This window comes from Chiloscyllium punctatum, chromosome 50 (genome assembly GCF_047496795.1).
Source record: "Chiloscyllium punctatum isolate Juve2018m chromosome 50, sChiPun1.3, whole genome shotgun sequence".
Lineage (NCBI taxonomy): Eukaryota > Metazoa > Chordata > Chondrichthyes > Orectolobiformes > Hemiscylliidae > Chiloscyllium > Chiloscyllium punctatum.
In genome coordinates this window covers 7670436-7695747 of record NC_092788.1, presented here as the reverse complement: position 1 = coordinate 7695747, position 25312 = coordinate 7670436, and the positions used below count along the sequence as shown (strand labels likewise).

General features: G+C 45.8%; 5 non-coding genes across 5 annotated transcripts; all 5 read right to left on the bottom strand.

Annotated features, from left to right (window-relative positions):
* Positions 1–3603: 3603 nt before the first annotated feature.
* Positions 3604–3676, bottom strand: trnav-aac (transfer RNA valine (anticodon AAC)). The gene has a single exon. It is a non-coding gene; the product is annotated as a tRNA-Val (tRNA).
* Positions 3677–9117: 5441 nt separating this feature from the next.
* trnav-aac (transfer RNA valine (anticodon AAC)) lies at positions 9118–9190 on the bottom strand. The gene has a single exon. It is a non-coding gene; the product is annotated as a tRNA-Val (tRNA).
* A 5441-nt stretch (positions 9191–14631) lies between these two features.
* On the bottom strand, positions 14632–14704 carry trnav-aac (transfer RNA valine (anticodon AAC)). The gene has a single exon. It is a non-coding gene; the product is annotated as a tRNA-Val (tRNA).
* Positions 14705–20149: 5445 nt separating this feature from the next.
* Positions 20150–20222, bottom strand: trnav-aac (transfer RNA valine (anticodon AAC)). The gene has a single exon. It is a non-coding gene; the product is annotated as a tRNA-Val (tRNA).
* A 2686-nt stretch (positions 20223–22908) lies between these two features.
* Positions 22909–22981, bottom strand: trnav-aac (transfer RNA valine (anticodon AAC)). The gene has a single exon. It is a non-coding gene; the product is annotated as a tRNA-Val (tRNA).
* Between the last annotated feature and the right edge of the window lie 2331 nt (positions 22982–25312).

Below are 25312 nucleotides of genomic sequence, written 5' to 3'. Positions count from 1 at the left end.
CACCCCACCCCCACTCCGGAAGAGGTGCTAACTGCCCTTGAGTGCTTTTTGATCTCGATGTGAAGAGCTCACACGCCTCTGAGTCACCTTCAAGTCTCTGTTTGCGGAGTGAATCACAAAGAAGGACTTTTACCAGAGCTGCAACCGCCTCACTTCCCCACTCGCTCTCCCCTTTTACATTTTCCTGCTCGTCAGTGATTTAAAGAAAACCAAATGGATGCGATGTCATTCTGTAGCCTCTCTGTCGATTCCTCCGTTTCAGTTCCAACATGGCTTAGATCTCGGGGCGCACCTTAATATTAGCGGCGCTATGAAAGCACAAGTTCAAAGGTTCCTCTGAGAGTGTAAATTATTTCATTGCTGTTGCTGATTGAATGAGCCACTAACGTGCGAACTGCCCCAAATTATGATTCAGGAATCTGGTACCAACTCTCGCGCGTTGAATAACGACAGACAGCTTCCAAATGAGGCCTTTCAGAGACGACTTTGGGGTACATTTGACAGACAGACAAGTTCAGGAATCCGTGGTGCGCTGTGACACCAGCGCAGCAGCTTCTTCCCTGCCTTTGAACCGGGCCGCCTGCGCAAGGAATGCAAATGCGGTACTGCTTTTCGTGGAAGGATCAGAACGCGGCAAGGACACTCTCAAACAGAATGGCATATGCATCAGAACCAGGTTGGAGAAAAACTTTATAATGCTTTACACAGTAATTAAATGGAGTTGCCTTACATTTCACTACGAGAGCAGATTCTTTCAAGCAAATTCGAAGGCAGGTTTGCAGATGGGAAAGCAAGCAAGAAAGCTCCGTTCTTGTCCATGTAAAAGGCTGCAGTTGACGAACAAAGCAGTTTCTGCCCAGTTTCGAACTGGGGACCTTTCGCGTGTTAGGCGAACGTGATAGCCACTACACTACAGAAACCAGCCGTGGTCGCCGTGAAATTGATGACAATATATACACAATGATTTCGTCAATGTTTGGACCGTAGGGCGAGGTGGAATAAGCTGGGACGACTTTCCCTGCGTAACGGCTGCGATATGATCTTATGGAAGGGTTGTAAACTGAGTATTTCTGTGTTTTACCCAAATTGGGGTGAGTTGAAAACTCGAGAGCATAGGTTTAAGGTGAGTGGGCTGAAAGTGACAAACGACCTGAGGCACATTTCCCACACAGAAGGTTGTGCGTGAATGGAATGAGCTCCCAGAGGAAGTGGAGGAGGCTATTACACTCAGAAAATTGCAAAGGTAATCGGATGAGTTTCTGGACAGGATGGGTTTAGAGGGATTGGGGCCAAATGCTGGGGAACGGGACTTGTTTAATTTTGGTTATGTGGTGAGCATGGATGAGATACACCTAAATATCTGTTTCCACGCCGTGTACCCCCATAACGTCTTGTTGCTAACACTGGCTTTAAAGGATTACTTTTTAGCGGAGTTTTCCATCGCAGTCTGTGGCACAATCGTTTAGTCTGTTCGACTGCTCACGGGAAAGGTAGTATTGTGAAACACTGCAGATACGAACAACTTCCTTAATTTTGCCCCGACTGACCATACTCCGTGAAATTTTCCCAGACCTCAATTGAGGAGTTTTGCTGCTCGAAGTTACCTCAGAAACCCTGTTAACTCGTAATGTGCTGAGCGAATCGCAAAACAGAAAGCATTTTTCACGGAACACAAACAAAACTGGCATGCCGAATGCATTTTCAGACAGAGAGATGCATGAATGCTAAATGTGTCACAGTCCGAGGGCATGAGTCATAAAGTAATCTCACAACTAACAACAGGGCAATTCCAAACTACTCTTTCAAACATACTGCAGCGTTAGTGCACCACCACTTTCCAGACAATGCTGAAAAGAGAGATAGAAAGAACATCATAAGAACGGGCCATAAAAAGTGAATTTCACCATTCACAGTCTCGATTAGATTACCTTTTCCTTCTGATGACTCCAGGACGGAAATGAAGGAAATGGGAGAAATTCAATAACATATGACACCGAAATTCATTGGAACGATTTTCCCATTGGACAGAAAACCAAATAACGACGAGTCGAGTCACCGCAGGACTTTGTTTCACAACAGCGATGAAATAATAGTCTCCATTCGGTTCCAGTAAAAGCACAAATCGCTTTGGAACAGCAGAGCTGTTTGCGATTTTCCGCGCGGGAGGCGAACGCGATCATGACAGCAGAGACACTTGGACACTTGGGTCAAATAACCATGAGCTGCTAGACATTACTACAATTTCGATTCTTGCTTTGCTAAATGATTTCACACATTGCTCGAAACAGGACGACTTTCACGTTTACACGGAACACGAAACACACCTGACTACAGGGAAAATGCACAAAGCTGAGCAGGCCGTGTTCCACATCAAACCGTGCAGCATTTATTCAGTCACTGTGTCTGTTTTGCAGAAGAAGGGTCCCAAAGAATGTTCTCCACCCTAAAACCGGAGGTCGCATTACAATCCGAGAACGACACATCACATTGTGAGCATGCTCTGACCTCGGGGCCGGTTCGAGATGCCACTTTCCGTGCCTTTTACTTTAACCGTGCAATTTGCTGCAGAGATGTTCACTCCTGGACATGAGCCACGTGGATACCAACTGAGTCGGAAACCTGTGCGGGAATCGACGAGAAGGGATTCAATAAATTTTGCTAACTTCCATGGTGCTTATTGGAAATGCAGTTTCTGTTCAAGTCAATCGAAAAGGCAGTTTCTGAACATAGTAACAGAAGTCAAAAGGTAATTACCTCACCCCACCCCCACTCCGGAAGAGGTGCTAACTGCCCTTGAGTGCTTTTTGATCTCGATGTGAAGAGCTCACACGCCTCTGAGTCACCTTCAAGTCTCTGTTTGCGGAGTGAATCACAAAGAAGGACTTTTACCAGAGCTGCAACCGCCTCACTTCCCCACTCGCTCTCCCCTTTTACATTTTCCTGCTCGTCAGTGATTTAAAGAAAACCAAATGGATGCGATGTCATTCTGTAGCCTCTCTGTCGATTCCTCCGTTTCAGTTCCAACATGGCTTAGATCTCGGGGCGCACCTTAATATTAGCGGCGCTATGAAAGCACAAGTTCAAAGGTTCCTCTGAGAGTGTAAATTATTTCATTGCTGTTGCTGATTGAATGAGCCACTAACGTGCGAACTGCCCCAAAATATGATTCAGGAATCTGGTACCAACTCTCGCGCGTTGAATAACGACAGACAGCTTCCAAATGAGGCCTTTCAGAGACGACTTTGGGGTACATTTGACAGACAGACAAGTTCAGGAATCCGTGGTGCGCTGTGACACCAGCGCAGCAGCTTCTTCCCTGCCTTTGAACCGGGCCGCCTGCGCAAGGAATGCAAATGCGGTACTGCTTTTCGTGGAAGGATCAGAACGCGGCAAGGACACTCTCAAACAGAATGGCATATGCATCAGAACCAGGTTGGAGAAAAACTTTATAATGCTTTACACAGTAATTAAATGGAGTTGCCTTACATTTCACTACGAGAGCAGATTCTTTCAAGCAAATTCGAAGGCAGGTTTGCAGATGGGAAAGCAAGCAAGAAAGCTCCGTTCTTGTCCATGTAAAAGGCTGCAGTTGACGAACAAAGCAGTTTCTGCCCAGTTTCGAACTAGGGACCTTTCGCGTGTTAGGCGAACGTGATGACCACTACACTACAGAAACCAGCCGCGGTCGCCGTGAAATTGATGACAATATATAGACAATGATTTCGTCAATGTTTGGACAGTAGGGCGAGGTGGAATAAGCTGGGACGACTTTCCCTGCAGCGGAACGGCTGCGATACGATCTTATGGAAGGGTTGTAAACTGAGTATTTCTGTGTTTTACCCAAATTGGGGTGAGTTGAAAACTCGAGAGCATAGGTTTAAGGTGAGTGGGCTGAAATTGACAAACGACCTGAGGCACATTTCCCACACAGAAGGTTGTGCGTGTATGGAATGAGCTCCCAGAGGAAGTGGAGAAGGCTATTACACTCAGAAAATTGCAAAGGTAATCGGATGAGTTTCTGGACAGGATGGGTTTAGAGGGATTGGGGCCAAATGCTGGGGAACGGGACTTGTTTAATTTTGGTTATGTGGTGAGAATGGATGAGATACACCTAAATATCTGTTTCCACGCCGTGTACCCCCATAACGTCTTGTTGCTAACACTGGCTGTAAAGGATTACTTTTTAGCGGAGTTTTCCATCGCAGTCTGTGGCACAATCGTTTAGTCTGTTCGACTGCTCACGGGAAAGGTAGTATTGTGAAACACTGCAGATACGAACAACTTCCTTAATTTTGCCCCGACTGACCATACTCCGTGAAATTTTCCCAGACCTCAATTGAGGAGTTTTGCTGCTCGAAGTTACCTCAGAAACCCTGTTAACTCGTAATGTGCTGAGCGAATCGCAAAACAGAAAGCATTTTTCACGGAACACAAACAAAACTGGCATGCCGAATGCATGTTCAGACAGAGAGATGCATGAATGCTAAATGTGTCACAGTCCGAGGGCATGAGTCATAAAGTAATCTCACAACTAAAAACAGGGCAATTCCAAACTACTCTTTCAAACATACTGCAGCGTTAGTGCACCACCACTTTCCAGACAATGCTGAAAAGAGAGATAGAAAGAACATCATAAGAACGGGCCATAAAAAGTGAATTTCACCATTCACAGTCTCGATTAGATTACCTTTTCCTTCTGATGACTCCAGGACGGAAATGAAGGAAATGGGAGAAATTCAATAACATATGACACCGAAATTCATTGGAACGATTTTCCCATTGGACAGAAAACCAAATAACGACGAGTCGAGTCACCGCAGGACTTTGTTTCACAACAGCGATGAAATAATAGTCTCCATTCGGTTCCAGTAAAAGCACAAATCGCTTTGGAACAGCAGAGCTGTTTGCGATTTTCCGCGCGGGAGGCGAACGCGATCATGACAGCAGAGACACTTGGACACTTGGGTCAAATAACCATGAGCTGCTAGACATTACTACAATTTCGATTCTTGCTTTGCTAAATGATTTCACACATTGCTCGAAACAGGACGACTTTCACGTTTACACGGAACACGAAACACACCTGACTACAGGGAAAATGCACAAAGCTGAGCAGGCCGTGTTCCACATCAAACCGTGCAGCATTTATTCAGTCACTGTGTCTGTTTTGCAGAAGAAGGGTCCCAAAGAATGTTCTCCACCCTAAAACCGGAGGTCGCATTACAATCCGAGAACGACAGATCACATTGTGAGCATGCTCTGACCTCGGGGCCGGTTCGAGATGCCACTTTCCGTGCCTTTTACTTTAACCGTGCAATTTGCTGCAGAGATGTTCACTCCTGGACATGAGCCACGTGGATACCAACTGAGTCGGAAACCTGTGCGGGAATCGACGAGAAGGGATTCAATAAATTTTGCTAACTTCCATGGTGCTTATTGGAAATGCAGTTTCTGTTCAAGTCAATCGAAAAGGCAGTTTCTGAACATAGTAACAGAAGTCAAAAGGTAATTACCTCACCCCACCCCCACTCCGGAAGAGGTGCTAACTGCCCTTGAGTGCTTTTTGATCTCGATGTGAAGAGCTCACACGCCTCTGAGTCACCTTCAAGTCTCTGTTTGCGGAGTGAATCACAAAGAAGGACTTTTACCAGAGCTGCAACCGCCTCACTTCCCCACTCGCTCTCCCCTTTTACATTTTCCTGCTCGTCAGTGATTTAAAGAAAACCAAATGGATGCGATGTCATTCTGTAGCCTCTCTGTCGATTCCTCCGTTTCAGTTCCAACATGGCTTAGATCTCGGGGCGCACCTTAATATTAGCGGCGCTATGAAAGCACAAGTTCAAAGGTTCCTCTGAGAGTGTAAATTATTTCATTGCTGTTGCTGATTGAATGAGCCACTAACGTGCGAACTGCCCCAAATTATGATTCAGGAATCTGGTACCAACTCTCGCGCGTTGAATAACGACAGACAGCTTCCAAATGAGGCCTTTCAGAGACGACTTTGGGGTACATTTGACAGACAGACAAGTTCAGGAATCCGTGGTGCGCTGTGACACCAGCGCAGCAGCTTCTTCCCTGCCTTTGAACCGGGCCGCCTGCGCAAGGAATGCAAATGCGGTACTGCTTTTCGTGGAAGGATCAGAACGCGGCAAGGACACTCTCAAACAGAATGGCATATGCATCAGAACCAGGTTGGAGAAAAACTTAATAATGCTTTACACAGTAATTAAATGGAGTTGCCTTACATTTCACTACGAGAGCAGATTCTTTCAAGCAAATTCGAAGGCAGGTTTGCAGATGGGAAAGCAAGCAAGAAAGCTCCGTTCTTGTCCATGTAAAAGGCTGCAGATGACGAACAAAGCAGTTTCTGCCCAGTTTCGAACCGGGGACCTTTCGCGTGTTAGGCGAACGTGATAGCCACTACACTACAGAAACCAGCCGTGGTCGCCGTGAAATTGATGACAATATATAGACAATGATTTCGTCAATGTTTGGACCGGAGGGCGAGGTGGAATAAGCTGGGACGACTTTCCCTGCGTAACGGCTGCGATATGATCTTATGGAAGGGTTGTAAACTGAGTATTTCTGTGTTTTACCCAAATTGGGGTGAGTTGAAAACTCGAGAGCATAGGTTTAAGGTGAGTGGGCTGAAATTGACAAACGACCTGAGGCACATTTCCCACACAGAAGGTTGTGCGTGAATGGAATGAGCTCCCAGAGGAAGTGGAGGAGGCTATTACACTCAGAAAATTGCAAAGGTAATCGGATGAGTTTCTGGACAGGATGGGTTTAGAGGGATTGGGGCCAAATGCTGGGGAACGGGACTTGTTTAATTTTGGTTATGTGGTGAGCATGGATGAGATACACCTAAATATCTGTTTCCACGCCGTGTACCCCCATAACGTCTTGTTGCTAACACTGGCTTTAAAGGATTACTTTTTAGCGGAGTTTTCCATCGCAGTCTGTGGCACAATCGTTTAGTCTGTTCGACTGCTCACGGGAAAGGTAGTATTGTGAAACACTGCAGATACGAACAACTTCCTTAATTTTGCCCCGACTGACCATACTCCGTGAAATTTTCCCAGACCTCAATTGAGGAGTTTTGCTGCTCGAAGTTACCTCAGAAACCCTGTTAACTCGTAATGTGCTGAGCGAATCGCAAAACAGAAAGCATTTTTCACGGAACACAAACAAAACTGGCATGCCGAATGCATTTTCAGACAGAGAGATGCATGAATGCTAAATGTGTCACAGTCCGAGGGCATGAGTCATAAAGTAATCTCACAACTAACAACAGGGCAATTCCAAACTACTCTTTCAAACATACTGCAGCGTTAGTGCACCACCACTTTCCAGACAATGCTGAAAAGAGAGATAGAAAGAACATCATAAGAACGGGCCATAAAAAGTGAATTTCACCATTCACAGTCTCGATTAGATTACCTTTTCCTTCTGATGACTCCAGGACGGAAATGAAGGAAATGGGAGAAATTCAATAACATATGACACCGAAATTCATTGGAACGATTTTCCCATTGGACAGAAAACCAAATAACGACGAGTCGAGTCACCGCAGGACTTTGTTTCACAACAGCGATGAAATAATAGTCTCCATTCGGTTCCAGTAAAAGCACAAATCGCTTTGGAACAGCAGAGCTGTTTGCGATTTTCCGCGCGGGAGGCGAACGCGATCATGACAGCAGAGACACTTGGACACTTCGGTCAAATAACCATGAGCTGCCAGACATTACTACAATTTCGATTCTTGCTTTGCTAAATGATTTCACACATTGCTCGAAACAGGACGACTTTCACGTTTACACGGAACACGAAACACACCTGACTACAGGGAAAATGCACAAAGCTGAGCAGGCCGTGTTCCACATCAAACCGTGCAGCATTTATTCAGTCACTGTGTCTGTTTTGCAGAAGAAGGGTCCCAAAGAATGTTCTCCACCCTAAAACCGGAGTCGCATTACAATCCGAGAACGACACATCACATTGTGAGCATGCTCTGACCTCGGGGCCGGTTCGAGATGCCACTTTCCGTGCCTTTTACTTTAACCGTGCAATTTGCTGCAGAGATGTTCACTCCTGGACATGAGCCACGTGGATACCAACTGAGTCGTAAACCTGTGCGGGAATCGACGAGAAGCGATTCAATAAATTTTGCTAACTTCCATGGTGCTTACTGGAAATGCAGTTTCTGTTCAAGTCAATCGAAAAGGCAGTTTCTGAACATAGTAACAGAAGTCAAAAGGTAATTACCTCACCCCACCCCCACTCCGGAAGAGGTGCTAACTGCCCTTGAGTGCTTTTTGATCTCGATGTGAAGAGCTCACACGCCTCTGAGTCACCTTCAAGTCTCTGTTTGCGGAGTGAATCACAAAGAAGGACTTTTACCAGAGCTGCAACCGCCTCACTTCCCCACTCGCTCTCCCCTTTTACATTTTCCTGCTCGTCAGTGATTTAAAGAAAACCAAATGGATGCGATGTCATTCTGTAGCCTCTCTGTCGATTCCTCCGTTTCAGTTCCAACATGGCTTAGATCTCGGGGCGCACCTTAATATTAGCGGCGCTATGAAAGCACAAGTTCAAAGGTTCCTCTGAGAGTGTAAATTATTTCATTGCTGTTGCTGATTGAATGAGCCACTAACGTGCGAACTGCCCCAAAATATGATTCAGGAATCTGGTACCAACTCTCGCGCGTTGAATAACGACAGACAGCTTCCAAATGAGGCCTTTCAGAGACGACTTTGGGGTACATTTGACAGACAGACAAGTTCAGGAATCCGTGGTGCGCTGTGACACCAGCGCAGCAGCTTCTTCCCTGCCTTTGAACCGGGCCGCCTGCGCAAGGAATGCAAATGCGGTACTGCTTTTCGTGGAAGGATCAGAACGCGGCAAGGACACTCTCAAACAGAATGGCATATGCATCAGAACCAGGTTGGAGAAAAACTTTATAATGCTTTACACAGTAATTAAATGGAGTTGCCTTACATTTCACTACGAGAGCAGATTCTTTCAAGCAAATTCGAAGGCAGGTTTGCAGATGGGAAAGCAAGCAAGAAAGCTCCGTTCTTGTCCATGTAAAAGGCTGCAGTTGACGAACAAAGCAGTTTCTGCCCAGTTTCGAACTAGGGACCTTTCGCGTGTTAGGCGAACGTGATGACCACTACACTACAGAAACCAGCCGCGGTCGCCGTGAAATTGATGACAATATATAGACAATGATTTCGTCAATGTTTGGACCGTAGGGCGAGGTGGAATAAGCTGGGACGACTTTCCCTGCAGCGGAACGGCTGCGATATGATCTTATGGAAGGGTTGTAAACTGAGTATTTCTGTGTTTTACCCAAATTGGGGTGAGTTGAAAACTCGAGAGCATAGGTTTAAGGTGAGTGGGCTGAAATTGACAAACGACCTGAGGCACATTTCCCACACAGAAGGTTGTGCGTGTATGGAATGAGCTCCCAGAGGAAGTGGAGGAGGCTATTACACTCAGAAAATTGCAAAGGTAATCGGATGAGTTTCTGGACAGGATGGGTTTAGAGGGATTGGGGCCAAATGCTGGGGAACGGGACTTGTTTAATTTTGGTTATGTGGTGAGCATGGATGAGATACACCTAAATATCTGTTTCCACGCCGTGTACCCCCATAACGTCTTGTTGCTAACACTGGCTGTAAAGGATTACTTTTTAGCGGAGTTTTCCATCGCAGTCTGTGGCACAATCGTTTAGTCTGTTCGACTGCTCACGGGAAAGGTAGTATTGTGAAACACTGCAGATACGAACAACTTCCTTAATTTTGCCCCGACTGACCATACTCCGTGAAATTTTCCCAGACCTCAATTGAGGAGTTTTGCTGCTCGAAGTTACCTCAGAAACCCTGTTAACTCGTAATGTGCTGAGCGAATCGCAAAACAGAAAGCATTTTTCACGGAACACAAACAAAACTGGCATGCCGAATGCATTTTCAGACAGAGAGATGCATGAATGCTAAATGTGTCACAGTCCGAGGGCATGAGTCATAAAGTAATCTCACAACTAAAAACAGGGCAATTCCAAACTACTCTTTCAAACATACTGCAGCGTTAGTGCACCACCACTTTCCAGACAATGCTGAAAAGAGAGATAGAAAGAACATCATAAGAACGGGCCATAAAAAGTGAATTTCACCATTCACAGTCTCGATTAGATTACCTTTTCCTTCTGATGACTCCAGGACGGAAATGAAGGAAATGGGAGAAATTCAATAACATATGACACCGAAATTCATTGGAACGATTTTCCCATTGGACAGAAAACCAAATAACGACGAGTCGAGTCACCGCAGGACTTTGTTTCACAACAGCGATGAAATAATAGTCTCCATTCGGTTCCAGTAAAAGCACAAATCGCTTTGGAACAGCAGAGCTGTTTGCGATTTTCCGCGCGGGAGGCGAACGCGATCATGACAGCAGAGACACTTGGACACTTGGGTCAAATAACCATGAGCTGCTAGACATTACTACAATTTCGATTCTTGCTTTGCTAAATGATTTCACACATTGCTCGAAACAGGACGACTTTCACGTTTACACGGAACACGAAACACACCTGACTACAGGGAAAATGCACAAAGCTGAGCAGGCCGTGTTCCACATCAAACCGTGCAGCATTTATTCAGTCACTGTGTCTGTTTTGCAGAAGAAGGGTCCCAAAGAATGTTCTCCACCCTAAAACCGGAGGTCGCATTACAATCCGAGAACGACAGATCACATTGTGAGCATGCTCTGATTTCGGGGCCGGTTCGAGATGCCACTTTCCGTGCCTTTTACTTTAACCGTGCAATTTGCTGCAGAGATGTTCACTCCTGGACATGAGCCACGTGGATACCAACTGAGTCGGAAACCTGTGCGGGAATCGACGAGAAGGGATTCAATAAATTTTGCTAACTTCCATGGTGCTTATTGGAAATGCAGTTTCTGTTCAAGTCAATCGAAAAGGCAGTTTCTGAACATAGTAACAGAAGTCAAAAGGTAATTACCTCACCCCACCCCCACTCCGGAAGAGGTGCTAACTGCCCTTGAGTGCTTTTTGATCTCGATGTGAAGAGCTCACACGCCTCTGAGTCACCTTCAAGTCTCTGTTTGCGGAGTGAATCACAAAGAAGGACTTTTACCAGAGCTGCAACCGCCTCACTTCCCCACTCGCTCTCCCCTTTTACATTTTCCTGCTCGTCAGTGATTTAAAGAAAACCAAATGGATGCGATGTCATTCTGTAGCCTCTCTGTCGATTCCTCCGTTTCAGTTCCAACATGGCTTAGATCTCGGGGCGCACCTTAATATTAGCGGCGCTATGAAAGCACAAGTTCAAAGGTTCCTCTGAGAGTGTAAATTATTTCATTGCTGTTGCTGATTGAATGAGCCACTAACGTGCGAACTGCCCCAAATTATGATTCAGGAATCTGGTACCAACTCTCGCGCGTTGAATAACGACAGACAGCTTCCAAATGAGGCCTTTCAGAGACGACTTTGGGGTACATTTGACAGACAGACAAGTTCAGGAATCCGTGGTGCGCTGTGACACCAGCGCAGCAGCTTCTTCCCTGCCTTTGAACCGGGCCGCCTGCGCAAGGAATGCAAATGCGGTACTGCTTTTCGTGGAAGGATCAGAACGCGGCAAGGACACTCTCAAACAGAATGGCATATGCATCAGAACCAGGTTGGAGAAAAACTTTATAATGCTTTACACAGTAATTAAATGGAGTTGCCTTACATTTCACTACGAGAGCAGATTCTTTCAAGCAAATTCGAAGGCAGGTTTGCAGATGGGAAAGCAAGCAAGAAAGCTCCGTTCTTGTCCATGTAAAAGGCTGCAGATGACGAACAAAGCAGTTTCTGCCCAGTTTCGAACCGGGGACCTTTCGCGTGTTAGGCGAACGTGATAGCCACTACACTACAGAAACCAGCCGTGGTCGCCGTGAAATTGATGACAATATATAGACAATGATTTCGTCAATGTTTGGACCGGAGGGCGAGGTGGAATAAGCTGGGACGACTTTCCCTGCGTAACGGCTGCGATATGATCTTATGGAAGGGTTGTAAACTGAGTATTTCTGTGTTTTACCCAAATTGGGGTGAGTTGAAAACTCGAGAGCATAGGTTTAAGGTGAGTGGGCTGAAATTGACAAACGACCTGAGGCACATTTCCCACACAGAAGGTTGTGCGTGAATGGAATGAGCTCCCAGAGGAAGTGGAGGAGGCTATTACACTCAGAAAATTGCAAAGGTAATCGGATGAGTTTCTGGACAGGATGGGTTTAGAGGGATTGGGGCCAAATGCTGGGGAACGGGACTTGTTTAATTTTGGTTATGTGGTGAGCATGGATGAGATACACCTAAATATCTGTTTCCACGCCGTGTACCCCCATAACGTCTTGTTGCTAACACTGGCTTTAAAGGATTACTTTTTAGCGGAGTTTTCCATCGCAGTCTGTGGCACAATCGTTTAGTCTGTTCGACTGCTCACGGGAAAGGTAGTATTGTGAAACACTGCAGATACGAACAACTTCCTTAATTTTGCCCCGACTGACCATACTCCGTGAAATTTTCCCAGACCTCAATTGAGGAGTTTTGCTGCTCGAAGTTACCTCAGAAACCCTGTTAACTCGTAATGTGCTGAGCGAATCGCAAAACAGAAAGCATTTTTCACGGAACACAAACAAAACTGGCATGCCGAATGCATTTTCAGACAGAGAGATGCATGAATGCTAAATGTGTCACAGTCCGAGGGCATGAGTCATAAAGTAATCTCACAACTAACAACAGGGCAATTCCAAACTACTCTTTCAAACATACTGCAGCGTTAGTGCACCACCACTTTCCAGACAATGCTGAAAAGAGAGATAGAAAGAACATCATAAGAACGGGCCATAAAAAGTGAATTTCACCATTCACAGTCTCGATTAGATTACCTTTTCCTTCTGATGACTCCAGGACGGAAATGAAGGAAATGGGAGAAATTCAATAACATATGACACCGAAATTCATTGGAACGATTTTCCCATTGGACAGAAAACCAAATAACGACGAGTCGAGTCACCGCAGGACTTTGTTTCACAACAGCGATGAAATAATAGTCTCCATTCGGTTCCAGTAAAAGCACAAATCGCTTTGGAACAGCAGAGCTGTTTGCGATTTTCCGCGCGGGAGGCGAACGCGATCATGACAGCAGAGACACTTGGACACTTCGGTCAAATAACCATGAGCTGCCAGACATTACTACAATTTCGATTCTTGCTTTGCTAAATGATTTCACACATTGCTCGAAACAGGACGACTTTCACGTTTACACGGAACACGAAACACACCTGACTACAGGGAAAATGCACAAAGCTGAGCAGGCCGTGTTCCACATCAAACCGTGCAGCATTTATTCAGTCACTGTGTCTGTTTTGCAGAAGAAGGGTCCCAAAGAATGTTCTCCACCCTAAAACCGGAGTCGCATTACAATCCGAGAACGACACATCACATTGTGAGCATGCTCTGACCTCGGGGCCGGTTCGAGATGCCACTTTCCGTGCCTTTTACTTTAACCGTGCAATTTGCTGCAGAGATGTTCACTCCTGGACATGAGCCACGTGGATACCAACTGAGTCGGAAACCTGTGCGGGAATCGACGAGAAGCGATTCAATAAATTTTGCTAACTTCCATGGTGCTTACTGGAAATGCAGTTTCTGTTCAAGTCAATCGAAAAGGCAGTTTCTGAACATAGTAACAGAAGTCAAAAGGTAATTACCTCACCCCACCCCCACTCCGGAAGAGGTGCTAACTGCCCTTGAGTGCTTTTTGATCTCGATGTGAAGAGCTCACACGCCTCTGAGTCACCTTCAAGTCTCTGTTTGCGGAGTGAATCACAAAGAAGGACTTTTACCAGAGCTGCAACCGCCTCACTTCCCCACTCGCTCTCCCCTTTTACATTTTCCTGCTCGTCAGTGATTTAAAGAAAACCAAATGGATGCGATGTCATTCTGTAGCCTCTCTGTCGATTCCTCCGTTTCAGTTCCAACATGGCTTAGATCTCGGGGCGCACCTTAATATTAGCGGCGCTATGAAAGCACAAGTTCAAAGGTTCCTCTGAGAGTGTAAATTATTTCATTGCTGTTGCTGATTGAATGAGCCACTAACGTGCGAACTGCCCCAAAATATGATTCAGGAATCTGGTACCAACTCTCGCGCGTTGAATAACGACAGACAGCTTCCAAATGAGGCCTTTCAGAGACGACTTTGGGGTACATTTGACAGACAGACAAGTTCAGGAATCCGTGGTGCGCTGTGACACCAGCGCAGCAGCTTCTTCCCTGCCTTTGAACCGGGCCGCCTGCGCAAGGAATGCAAATGCGGTACTGCTTTTCGTGGAAGGATCAGAACGCGGCAAGGACACTCTCAAACAGAATGGCATATGCATCAGAACCAGGTTGGAGAAAAACTTTATAATGCTTTACACAGTAATTAAATGGAGTTGCCTTACATTTCACTACGAGAGCAGATTCTTTCAAGCAAATTCGAAGGCAGGTTTGCAGATGGGAAAGCAAGCAAGAAAGCTCCGTTCTTGTCCATGTAAAAGGCTGCAGTTGACGAACAAAGCAGTTTCTGCCCAGTTTCGAACTAGGGACCTTTCGCGTGTTAGGCGAACGTGATGACCACTACACTACAGAAACCAGCCGCGGTCGCCGTGAAATTGATGACAATATATAGACAATGATTTCGTCAATGTTTGGACCGTAGGGCGAGGTGGAATAAGCTGGGACGACTTTCCCTGCAGCGGAACGGCTGCGATATGATCTTATGGAAGGGTTGTAAACTGAGTATTTCTGTGTTTTACCCAAATTGGGGTGAGTTGAAAACTCGAGAGCATAGGTTTAAGGTGAGTGGGCTGAAATTGACAAACGACCTGAGGCACATTTCCCACACAGAAGGTTGTGCGTGTATGGAATGAGCTCCCAGAGGAAGTGGAGGAGGCTATTACACTCAGAAAATTGCAAAGGTAATCGGATGAGTTTCTGGGCAGGATAGGTTTAGAGGGATTGGGGCCAAATGCTGGGGAACGGGACTTGTTTAATTTTGGTTATGTGGTGAGCATGGATGAGATACACCTAAATATCTGTTTCCACGCCGTGTACCCCCATAACGTCTTGTTGCTAACACTGGCTTTAAAGGATTACTTTTTAGCGGAGTTTTCCATCGCAGTCTGTGGCACAATCGTTTAGTCTGTTCGACTGCTCACGGGAAAGGTAGTACTGTGAAACACTGCAGATACGAACAACTTCCTTAATTTTGCCCCGACTGACCATACTCCGTGAAATTTTCCCAGACCTCAATTGAGGAGTTTTGCTGCTCGAAGTTACCTCAGAAACCCTGTTAACTCGTAATGTGCTGAGCGAATCGCAAAACAGAAAGCATTTTTCACGGAACACAAACAAAACTGGCATGCCGAATGCATTTTCAGACAGAGAGATGCATGAATGCTAAATGTGTCACAGTCCGAGGGCATGAGTCATAAAGTAATCTCACAACTAACAACAGGGCAATTCCAAACTACTCTTTCAAACATACTGCAGCGTTAGTGCACCACCACTTTCCAGACAATGCTGAAAAGAGAGATAGAAAGAACATCATAAGAACGGGCCATAAAAAGTGAATTTCACCATTCACAGTCTCGATTAGATTACCTTTTCCTTCTGATGACTCCAGGACGGAAATGAAGGAAATGGGAGAAATTCAATAACATATGACACCGAAATTCATTGGAACGATTTTCCCATTGGACAGAAAACCAAATAACGACGAGTCGAGTCACCGCAGGACTTTGTTTCACAACAGCGATGAAATAATAGTCTCCATTCGGTTCCAGTAAAAGCACAAATCGCTTTGGAACAGCAGAGCTGTTTGCGATTTTCCGCGCGGGAGGCGAATGCGATCATGACAGCAGAGACACTTGGACACTTCGGTCAAATAACCATGAGCTGCTAGACATTACTACAATTTCGATTATTGCTTTGCTAAATGATTTCACACATTGCTCGAAACAGGACGACTTTCACGTTTACACGGAACACGAAACACACCTGACTACAGGGAAAATGCACAAAGCTGAGCAGGCCGTGTTCCACATCAAACCGTGCAACATTTATTCAGTCACTGTGTCTGTTTTGCAGAAGAAGGGTCCCAAAGAATGTTCTCCACCCTAAAACCGGAGGTCGCATTACAATCCGAGAACGACACATCACATTGTGAGCATGCTCTGACCTCGGGGCCGGTTCGAGATGCCACTTTCCGTGCCTTTTACTTTAACCGTGCAATTTGCTGCAGAGATGTTCACTCCTGGACATGAGCCACGTGGATACCAACTGAGTCGGAAACCTGTGCGGGAATCGACGAGAAGCGATTCAATAAATTTTGCTAACTTCCATGGTGCTTACTGGAAATGCAGTTTCTGTTCAAGTCAATCGAAAAGGCAGTTTCTGAACATAGTAACAGAAGTCAAAAGGTAATTACCTCACCCCACCCCCACTCCGGAAGAGGTGCTAACTGCCCTTGAGTGCTTTTTGATCTCGATGTGAAGAGCTCACACGCCTCTGAGTCACCTTCAAGTCTCTGTTTGCGGAGTGAATCACAAAGAAGGACTTTTACCAGAGCTGCAACCGCCTCACTTCCCCACTCGCTCTCCCCTTTTACATTTTCCTGCTCGTCAGTGATTTAAAGAAAACCAAATGGATGCGATGTCATTCTGTAGCCTCTCTGTCGATTCCTCCGTTTCAGTTCCAACATGGCTTAGATCTCGGGGCGCACCTTAATATTAGCGGCGCTATGAAAGCACAAGTTCAAAGGTTCCTCTGAGAGTGTAAATTATTTCATTGCTGTTGCTGATTGAATGAGCCACTAACGTGCGAACTGCCCCAAAATATGATTCAGGAATCTGGTACCAACTCTCGCGCGTTGAATAACGACAGACAGCTTCCAAATGAGGCCTTTCAGAGACGACTTTGGGGTACATTTGACAGACAGACAAGTTCAGGAATCCGTGGTGCGCTGTGACACCAGCGCAGCAGCTTCTTCCCTGCCTTTGAACCGGGCCGCCTGCGCAAGGAATGCAAATGCGGTACTGCTTTTCGTGGAAGGATCAGAACGCGGCAAGGACACTCTCAAACAGAATGGCATATGCATCAGAACCAGGTTGGAGAAAAACTTTATAATGCTTTACACAGTAATTAAATGGAGTTGCCTTACATTTCACTACGAGAGCATATTCTTTCAAGCAAATTCGAAGGCAGGTTTGCAGATGGGAAAGCAAGCAAGAAAGCTCCGTTCTTGTCCATGTAAAAGGCTGCAGATGACGAACAAAGCAGTTTCTGCCCAGTTTCGAACTAGGGACCTTTCGCGTGTTAGGCGAACGTGATGACCACTTCACTACAGAAACCAGCCGCGGTCGCCGTGAAATTGATGACAATATATAGACAATGATTTCGTCAATGTTTGGACCGTAGGGCGAGGTGGAATAAGCTGGGACGACTTTCCCTGCAGCGGAACGGCTGCGATACGATCTTATGGAAGGGTTGTAAACTGAGTATTTCTGTGTTTTACCCAAATTGGGGTGAGTTGAAAACTCGAGAGCATAGGTTTAAGGTGAGTGGGCTGAAAGTGACAAACGACCTGAGGCACATTTCCCACACAGAAGGTTGTGCGTGTATGGAATGAGCTCCCAGAGGAAGTGGAGAAGGCTATTACACTCAGAAAATTGCAAAGGTAATCGGATGAGTTTCTGGACAGGATGGGTTTAGAGGGATTGGGGCCAAATGCTGGGGAACGGGACTTGTTTAATTTTGGTTATGTGGTGAGCATGGATGAGATACACCTAAATATCTGTTTCCACGCCGTGTACCCCCATAACGTCTTGTTGCTAACACTGGCTGTAAAGGATTACTTTTTAGCGGAGTTTTCCATCGCAGTCTGTGGCACAATCGTTTAGTCTGTTCGACTGCTCACGGGAAAGGTAGTATTGTGAAACACTGCAGATACGAACAACTTCCTTAATTTTGCCCCGACTGACCATACTCCGTGAAATTTTCCCAGACCTCAATTGAGGAGTTTTGCTGCTCGAAGTTACCTCAGAAACCCTGTTAACTCGTAATGTGCTGAGCGAATCGCAAAACAGAAAGCATTTTTCACGGAACACAAACAAAACTGGCATGCCGAATGCATTTTCAGACAGAGAGATGCATGAATGCTAAATGTGTCACAGTCCGAGGGCATGAGTCATAAAGTAATCTCACAACTAAAAACAGGGCAATTCCAAACTACTCTTTCAAACATACTGCAGCGTTAGTGCACCACCACTTTCCAGACAATGCTGAAAAGAGAGATAGAAAGAACATCATAAGAACGGGCCATAAAAAGTGAATTTCACCATTCACAGTCTCGATTAGATTACCTTTTCCTTCTGATGACTCCAGGACGGAAATGAAGGAAATGGGAGAAATTCAATAACATATGACACCGAAATTCATTGGAACGATTTTCCCATTGGACAGAAAACCAAATAACGACGAGTCGAGTCACCGCAGGACTTTGTTTCACAACAGCGATGAAATAATAGTCTCCATTCGGTTCCAGTAAAAGCACAAATCGCTTTGGAACAGCAGAGCTGTTTGCGATTTTCCGCGCGGGAGGCGAACGCGATCATGACAGCAGAGACACTTGGACACTTCGGTCAAATAACCATGAGCTGCTAGACATTACTACAATTTCGATTCTTGCTTTGCTAAATGATTTCACACATTGCTCGAAACAGGACGACTTTCACGTTTACACGGAACACGAATCACACCTGACTACAGGGAAAATGCACAAAGCTGAGCAGGCCGTGTTCCACATCAAACCGTGCAGCATTTATTCAGTCACTGTGTCTGTTTTGCAGAAGAAGGGTCCCAAAGAATGTTCTCCACCCTAAAACCGGAGGTCGCATTACAATCCGAGAACGACAGATCACATTGTGAGCATGCTCTGACCTCGGGGCCGGTTCGAGATGCCACTTTCCGTGCCTTTTACTTTAACCGTGCAATTTGCTGCAGAGATGTTCACTCCTGGACATGAGCCACGTGGATACCAACTGAGTAGGAAACCTGTGCGGGAATCGACGAGAAGGGATTCAATAAATTTTGCTAACTTCCATGGTGCTTACTGGAAATGCAGTTTCTGTTCAAGTCAATCGAAAAGGCAGTTTCAGAACATAGTAACAGAAGTCAAAAGGTAATTACCTCACCCCACCCCCACTCCGGAAGAGGTGCTAACTGCCCTTGAGTGCTTTTTGATCTCGATGTGAAGAGCTCACACGCCTCTGAGTCACCTTCAAGTCTCTGTTTGCGGAGTGAATCACAAAGAAGGACTTTTACCAGAGCTGCAACCGCCTCACTTCCCCACTCGCTCTCCCCTTTTACATTTTCCTGCTCGTCAGTGATTTAAAGAAAACCAAATGGATGCGATGTCATTCTGTAGCCTCTCTGTCGATTCCTCCGTTTCAGTTCCAACATGGCTTAGATCTCGGGGCGCACCTTAATATTAGCGGCGCTATGAAAGCACAAGTTCAAAGGTTCCTCTGAGAGTGTAAATTATTTCATTGCTGTTGCTGATTGAATGAGCCACTAACGTGCGAACTGCCCCAAAATATGATTCAGGAATCTGGTACCAACTCTCGCGCGTTGAATAACGACAGACAGCTTCCAAATGAGGCCTTTCAGAGACGACTTTGGGGTACATTTGACAGACAGACAAGTTCAGGAATCCGTGGTGCGCTGTGACACCAGCGCAGCAGCTTCTTCCCTGCCTTTGAACCGGGCCGCCTGCGCAAGGAATGCAAATGCGGTCCTGCTTTTCGTGGAAGGATCAGAACGCGGCAAGGACACTCTCAAACAGAATGGCATATGCATCAGAACCAGGTTGGAGAAAAACTTTATAATGCTTTACACAGTAATTAAATGGAGTTGCCTTACATTTCACTACGAGAGCAGATTCTTTCAAGCAAATTCGAAGGCAGGTTTGCAGATGGGAAAGCAAGCAAGAAAGCTCCGTTCTTGTCCATGTAAAAGGCTGCAGTTGACGAACAAAGCAGTTTCTGCCCAGTTTCGAACTAGGGACCTTTCGCGTGTTAGGCGAACGTGATGACCACTACACTACAGAAACCAGCCGCGGTCGCCCTGAAATTGATGACAATATATAGACAATGATTTCGTCAATGTTTGGACCGTAGGGCGAGGTGGAATAAGCTGGGACGACTTTCCCTGCAGCGGAACGGCTGCGATATGATCTTATGGAAGGGTTGTAAACTGAGTATTTCTGTGTTTTACCCAAATTGGGGTGAGTTGAAAACTCGAGAGCATAGGTTTAAGGTGAGTGGGCTGAAATTGACAAACGACCTGAGGCACATTTCCCACACAGAAGGTTGTGCGTGTATGGAATGAGCTCCCAGAGGAAGTGGAGGAGGCTATTACACTCAGAAAATTGCAAAGGTTATCGGATGAGTTTCTGGGCAGGATAGGTTTAGAGGGATTGGGGCCAAATGCTGGGGAACGGGACTTGTTTAATTTTGGTTATGTGGTGAGCATGGATGAGATACACCTAAATATCTGTTTCCACGCCGTGTACCCCCATAACGTCTTGTTGCTAACACTGGCTTTAAAGGATTACTTTTTAGCGGAGTTTTCCATCGCAGTCTGTGGCACAATCGTTTAGTCTGTTCGACTGCTCACGGGAAAGGTAGTACTGTGAAACACTGCAGATACGAACAACTTCCTTAATTTTGCCCCGACTGACCATACTCCGTGAAATTTTCCCAGACCTCAATTGAGGAGTTTTGCTGCTCGAAGTTACCTCAGAAACCCTGTTAACTCGTAATGTGCTGAGCGAATCGCAAAACAGAAAGCATTTTTCACGGAACACAAACAAAACTGGCATGCCGAATGCATTTTCAGACAGAGAGATGCATGAATGCTAAATGTGTCACAGTCCGAGGGCATGAGTCATAAAGTAATCTCACAACTAACAACAGGGCAATTCCAAACTACTCTTTCAAACATACTGCAGCGTTAGTGCACCACCACTTTCCAGACAATGCTGAAAAGAGAGATAGAAAGAACATCATAAGAACGGGCCATAAAAAGTGAATTTCACCATTCACAGTCTCGATTAGATTACCTTTTCCTTCTGATGACTCCAGGACAGAAATGAAGGAAATGGGAGAAATTCAATAACATATGACACCGAAATTCATTGGAACGATTTTCCCATTGGACAGAAAACCAAATAACGACGAGTCGAGTCACCGCAGGACTTTGTTTCACAACAGCGATGAAATAATAGTCTCCATTCGGTTCCAGTAAAAGCACAAATCGCTTTGGAACAGCAGAGCTGTTTGCGATTTTCCGCGCGGGAGGCGAATGCGATCATGACAGCAGAGACACTTGGACACTTCGGTCAAATAACCATGAGCTGCTAGACATTACTACAATTTCGATTATTGCTTTGCTAAATGATTTCACACATTGCTCGAAACAGGACGACTTTCACGTTTACACGGAACACGAAACACACCTGACTACAGGGAAAATGCACAAAGCTGAGCAGGCCGTGTTCCACATCAAACCGTGCAGCATTTATTCAGTCACTGTGTCTGTTTTGCAGAAGAAGGGTCCCAAAGAATGTTCTCCACCCTAAAACCGGAGGTCGCATTACAATCCGAGAACGACACATCACATTGTGAGCATGCTCTGACCTCGGGGCCGGTTCGAGATGCCACTTTCCGTGCCTTTTACTTTAACCGTGCAATTTGCTGCAGAGATGTTCACTCCTGGACATGAGCCACGTGGATACCAACTGAGTCGGAAACCTGTGCGGGAATCGACGAGAAGCGATTCAATAAATTTTGCTAACTTCCATGGTGCTTACTGGAAATGCAGTTTCTGTTCAAGTCAATCGAAAAGGCAGTTTCTGAACATAGTAACAGAAGTCAAAAGGTAATTACCTCACCCCACCCCCACTCCGGAAGAGGTGCTAACTGCCCTTGAGTGCTTTTTGATCTCGATGTGAAGAGCTCACACGCCTCTGAGTCACCTTCAAGTCTCTGTTTGCGGAGTGAATCACAAAGAAGGACTTTTACCAGAGCTGCAACCGCCTCACTTCCCCACTCGCTCTCCCCTTTTACATTTTCCTGCTCGTCAGTGATTTAAAGAAAACCAAATGGATGCGATGTCATTCTGTAGCCTCTCTGTCGATTCCTCCGTTTCAGTTCCAACATGGCTTAGATCTCGGGGCGCACCTTAATATTAGCGGCGCTATGAAAGCACAAGTTCAAAGGTTCCTCTGAGAGTGTAAATTATTTCATTGCTGTTGCTGATTGAATGAGCCACTAACGTGCGAACTGCCCCAAAATATGATTCAGGAATCTGGTACCAACTCTCGCGCGTTGAATAACGACAGACAGCTTCCAAATGAGGCCTTTCAGAGACGACTTTGGGGTACATTTGACAGACAGACAAGTTCAGGAATCCGTGGTGCGCTGTGACACCAGCGCAGCAGCTTCTTCCCTGCCTTTGAACCGGGCCGCCTGCGCAAGGAATGCAAATGCGGTACTGCTTTTCGTGGAAGGATCAGAACGCGGCAAGGACACTCTCAAACAGAATGGCATATGCATCAGAACCAGGTTGGAGAAAAACTTTATAATGCTTTACACAGTAATTAAATGGAGTTGCCTTACATTTCACTACGAGAGCAGATTCTTTCAAGCAAATTCGAAGGCAGGTTTGCAGATGGGAAAGCAAGCAAGAAAGCTCCGTTCTTGTCCATGTAAAAGGCTGCAGGTGACGAACAAAGCAGTTTCTGCCCAGTTTCGAACTAGGGACCTTTCGCGTGTTAGGCGAACGTGATGACCACTACACTACAGAAACCAGCCGCGGCCGCCGTGAAATTGATGACAATATATAGACAATGATTTCGTCAATGTTTGGACCGTAGGGCGAGGTGGAATAAGCTGGGACGACTTTCCCTGCAGCGGAACGGCTGCGATATGATCTTATGGAAGGGTTGTAAACTGAGTATTTCTGTGTTTTACCCAAATTGGGGTGAGTTGAAAACTCGAGAGCATAGGTTTAAGGTGAGTGGGCTGAAATTGACAAACGACCTGAGGCACATTTCCCACACAGAAGGTTGTGCGTGTATGGAATGAGCTCCCAGAGGAAGTGGAGGAGGCTATTACACTCAGAAAATTGCAAAGGTAATCGGATGAGTTTCTGGGCAGGATAGGTTTAGAGGGATTGGGGCCAAATGCTGGGGAACGGGACTTGTTTAATTTTGGTTATGTGGTGAGCATGGATGAGATACACCTAAATATCTGTTTCCACGCCGTGTACCCCCATAACGTCTTGTTGCTAACACTGGCTTTAAAGGATTACTTTTTAGCGGAGTTTTCCATCGCAGTCTGTGGCACAATCGTTTAGTCTGTTCGACTGCTCACGGGAAAGGTAGTACTGTGAAACACTGCAGATACGAACACCTTCCTTAATTTTGCCCCGACTGACCATACTCCGTGAAATTTTCCCAGACCTCAATTGAGGAGTTTTGCTGCTCGAAGTTACCTCAGAAACCCTGTTAACTCGTAATGTGCTGAGCGAATCGCAAAACAGAAAGCATTTTTCATGGAACACAAACAAAACTGGCATGCCGAATGCATTTTCAGACAGAGAGATGCATGAATGCTAAATGTGTCACAGTCCGAGGGCATGAGTCATAAAGTAATCTCACAACTAACAACAGGGCAATTCCAAACTACTCTTTCAAACATACTGCAGCGGAAGTGCACCACCACTTTCCAGACAATGCTGAAAAGAGAGATAGAAAGAACATCATAAGAACGGGCCATAAAAAGAGAATTTCACCATTCACAGTCTCGATTAGATTACCTTTTCCTTCTGATGTCTCCAGGACGGAAATGAAGGAAATGGGAGAAATTCAATAACATATGACACCGAAATTCATTGGAACGATTTTCCCATTGGACAGAAAACCAAATAACGACGAGTCGAGTCACCGCAGGACTTTGTTTCACAACAGCGATGAAATAATAGTCTCCATTCGGTTCCAGTAAAAGCACAAATCGCTTTGGAACAGCAGAGCTGTTTGCGATTTTCCGCGCGGGAGGCGAACGCGATCATGACAGCAGAGACACTTGGACACTTCGGTCAAATAACCATGAGCTGCTAGACATTACTACAATTTCGATTCTTGCTTTGCTAAATGATTTCACACATTGCTCGAAACTGGACGACTTTCACGTTTACACGGAACACGAAACACACCTGACTACAGGGAAAATGCACAAAGCTGAGCAGGCCGTGTTCCACATCAAACCGTGCAGCATTTATTCAGTCACTGTGTCTGTTTTGCAGAAGAAGGGTCCCAAAGAATGTTCTCCACCCTAAAACCGGAGGTCGCATTACAATCCGAGAACGACAGATCACATTGTGAGCATGCTCTGACCTCGGGGCCGGTTCGAGACGCCACTTTCCGTGCCTTTTACTTTAACCGTGCAATTTGCTGCAGAGATGTTCACTCCTGGACATGAGCCACGTGGATACCAACTGAGTCGGAAACCTGTGCGGGAATCGACGAGAAGCGATTCAATAAATTTTGCTAACTTCCATGGTGCTTATTGGAAATGCAGTTTCTGTTCAAGTCAATCGAAAAGGCAGTTTCTGAACATAGTAACAGAAGTCAAAAGGTAATTACCTGACCCCACCCCCACTCCGGAAGAGGTGCTAACTGCCCTTGAGTGCTTTTTGATCTCGATGTGAAGAGCTCACACGCCTCTGAGTCACCTTCAAGTCTCTGTTTGCGGAGTGAATCACAAAGAAGGACTTTTACCAGAGCTGCAACCGCCTCACTTCCCCACTCGCTCTCCCCTTTTACATTTTCCTGCTCGTCAGTGATTTAAAGAAAACCAAATGGATGCGATGTCATTCTGTAGCCTCTCTGTCGATTCCTCCGTTTCAGTTCCAACATGGCTTAGATCTCGGGGCGCACCTTAATATTAGCGGCGCTATGAAAGCACAAGTTCAAAGGTTCCTCTGAGAGTGTAAATTATTTCATTGCTGTTGCTGATTGAATGAGCCACTAACGTGCGAACTGCCCCAAAATATGATTCAGGAATCTGGTACCAACTCTCGCGCGTTGAATAACGACAGACAGCTTCCAAATGAGGCCTTTCAGAGACGACTTTGGGG